Source organism: Pseudophryne corroboree, unplaced genomic scaffold (genome assembly GCF_028390025.1).
Source record: "Pseudophryne corroboree isolate aPseCor3 unplaced genomic scaffold, aPseCor3.hap2 scaffold_1683, whole genome shotgun sequence".
Taxonomy (NCBI): domain Eukaryota; kingdom Metazoa; phylum Chordata; class Amphibia; order Anura; family Myobatrachidae; genus Pseudophryne; species Pseudophryne corroboree.
Window position 1 is genome coordinate 100,954 of NW_026968319.1, and position 3,403 is coordinate 104,356.

At 35.0% G+C, this 3,403-nt stretch overlaps 1 non-coding gene across 1 annotated transcript; it reads right to left on the reverse strand.

The window, feature by feature from the left end:
- Positions 1 to 3,006: 3,006 nt before the first annotated feature.
- Positions 3,007 to 3,080, reverse strand: TRNAN-AUU (transfer RNA asparagine (anticodon AUU)). Its single transcript has one exon. It is a non-coding gene; the product is annotated as a tRNA-Asn (tRNA).
- Between the last annotated feature and the right edge of the window lie 323 nt (positions 3,081 to 3,403).

Below are 3,403 nucleotides of genomic sequence, written 5' to 3' on the forward strand. Positions count from 1 at the left end.
TAAAATGGTAATTGACAAAAACAAACTACATTGTCACCAGAAGAGCAATACAAAATGTACAAGTGATATATTAAAATCATCTTTCCAGCTTGAATTTCAATGATGCATTGGGGCAACGATTTTGTGAGAAACATCTTCACCCTTAAATAAAGATTTTCTTAATTCCTTACCTGTGTGATAATTAGATATCACCTTGTTTTCGCATTAAACAGACTTCCACATGAGAAAGCAGCAAGGATGCAGTGGCGTTAATGTTTCCTGGTGTCAACTTGTATTATTTCAGTAGACATTGAAATGAGGATGCATCTTGCTGCCTTTCCAATGAAGCAAGTTTAATTTAGTAATAGGTGAAAAACTATCCTTACAAAGGTGTTAATCAGAGACTTGGCTTTGTGGACACTTTTCAGAGAACAAATTTGTTAGCATAAAAATAAAGCCAGAAAATGAAGAGCTGTTTAATCACTCAATTGGATTTTTCTGCCAGCATATTTTTTATCTCTGCAAACCACTGCTAAATTGTGCTTCCTCGCTGTTTTTATAAAATCAATGAATCAAATCTAACTCTGATTACATCAGAGAAGGCCAGGTACCCTACACCATAAGAGGGGGTTTGAAATTTTGACTTGTCTACTTAAAGATCACCAAAAGCTGATAACAAGATCAATTACATCCCAGGGTGGGATTGAACCACCAACCTTTTAGTTAATAGCCGTACACACTAACTGATTGCGCCACAGAGACACTTTGCGAAAGTGCATACTGACAAAGGCTAATAAGCATTCATCTAAAACGTTTCCTAGAAAAACTTTAAAAAGTCAATAATCTGGAGAGTTTTTGTAAGATGTTTCTTCCATCAACCAACGAAGAAACACATTGGTACTTTCCCATGATGAGTGAGTGCTTCAGGATCTCTTGCACTTACATGTGCAGCAAAGTACAGCAATGGAAGCATGCTGGGTTCATAACCCAGAGGTAGGCAGATTGAAACTATCCTCTGCTGTATGCTTTTTTTTTTTAATTAAAGTAATCCAAAACTGGGATTGATATTTTGGCTCTTTTATTTTTACTTAAAGTACAATAACTTTTACCATTTTAATTTGTTTTAATAGTATATTGACAGTATTGTTTTCTTTCAAAAATCCACTTAATTTTCTTTACCCTATTATTAAAATGGTAATTGACAAAAACAAACTACATTGTCACCAGAAGAGCAATACAAAATGTACAAGTGATATATTAAAATCATCTTTCCAGCTTGAATTTCAATGATGCATTGGGGCAACGATTTTGTGAGAAACATCTTCACCCTTAAATAAAGATTTTCTTAATTCCTTACCTGTGTGCTAATTAGATATCACCTTGTTTTCGCATTAAACAGACTTCCACATGAGAAAGCAGCAAGGATGCAGTGGCGTTAATGTTTCCTGGTGTCAACTTGTATTATTTCAGTAGACATTGAAATGAGGATGCATCTTGCTGCCTTTCCAATGAAGCAAGTTAAATTTAGTAATAGGTGAAAAACCATCCCTACAAAGGTGTTAATCAGAGACTTGGCTTTGTGGACACTTTTCAGAGAACAAATTTGTTAGCATAAAAATAAAGCCAGAAAATGAAGAGCTGTTTAATCACTCAATTGGATTTTTTTTGCCAGCATATTTTTTTTCTCTGCAACCCACTGCTAAATTGTGCTTCCTAGCTGTTTTTTATAAAATCACTGAATCAAATCTAACTCTGATTACATCAGAGAAGGCCAGGTACCCTACACAATAAGAGGGGGTTTGAAATTTTGACTTGTCTACTTAAATATCACCAAAATCTGATCACAAGGTCAATTACATTCCTGGGTGGGATTGAACCACCAACCTTTTGGTTAATAGCCTTACACACTAACCAATTGCACCACAGAGACACTTTGCAAAAAGTACATACTGACAAAGGCTAATAAGCATTCATCAAGAACGTTTCCTAGAAAAACTTTAAAAAGTCAATAATCTGGAGAGTTTTTGTAAGATGTTTCTTCCATCAACCAATGAAGAAACACATTGGTACTTTCCCATGATGAGTGAGTGCTTCAGGATCTCTTGCACTTACATGTGCAGCAGAGTACTGCAATGGAAGCATGCTGGACCCATAACCCAGAGATAGGTAGATTGAAACTATCCTCTGCTATATGCATTTTTTTTTGTTAATTAAAGTAATCCAAAACTGGGATTGATATTTTGTCTCTTTTATTTTTACTAAAAGTACAATAACTTTTACCATTTTAATTTGTTTTAATAGTATATTGACAGTATTGTTTTCTTTCAAAAATCCACTTCATTTTCTTTACCCTATTATTAAAATGGTAATTGACAAAAACAAACTACATTGTCACCAGAAGAGCAATACAAAATGTACAAGTGATATATTAAAATCATCTTTCCAGCTTGAATTTCAATGATGCATTGGGGCAACGATTTTGGGAGAAACATCTTCACCCTTAAATAAAGATTTTCTTAATTCCTTACCTGTGTGATAATTAGATATCACCTTGTTTTCACATTAAACAGACTTCCACATGAGAAAGCAGCAAGGATGCAGTGGCGTTAATGTTTCCTGGTGTCAACCTGTATTATTTCAGTAGACATTGAAATGAGGATGCATCTTGCTGCCTTTCCAATGAAGCAAGTTTAATTTAGTAATAGGTGAAAAACCATCCCTACAACGGTGTTAATCAGAGACTTGGCTTTGTGGACACTTTTCAGAGAACAAATTTGTTAGCATAAAAATAAAGCCAGAAAATGAAGAGCTGTTTAATCACTCAGTTGGATTTTTTTTGCCAGCATATTTTTTTTCTCTGCAACCCACTGCTAAATTGTGCTTCCTAGCTGTTTTTTATAAAATCACTGAATCAAATCTAACTCTGATTACATCAGAGAAGGCCATGTACCCTACACCATAAGAGGGGGTTTGAAATTTTGACTTGTCTACTTAAATATCACCAAAATCTGATCAGAAGTTTAATTAGGTCCCTGGGTGGGATTGAACCACCAACCTTTCGGTTAATAGCCGAACACACTAACCGATTGCGCCACAGAGACACTTTGCAAAAAGTGCCTACTGACAAAGGCTAATAAGCATACATCTAGAACGTTTCCTAGAAAAACATTAAAAAAGTCAATAATCTGGAGAGTTTTTGTAAGATGTTTCTTCCATCAACTAACGAATAAACACATTGGTACTTTCCCATGATGAGTGAGTGCTTCAGGATCTCTTGCACTTACATGTGCAGCAGAGTACTGCAATGGAAGCATGCTGGACCCATAACCCAGAGGTAGGCAGATTGAAACTATCCTTTGCTATATGCATTTTTTTTGTTAATTTAAGTAATCAAAACTGGGATTGATATTTTTGCTCTTTTATT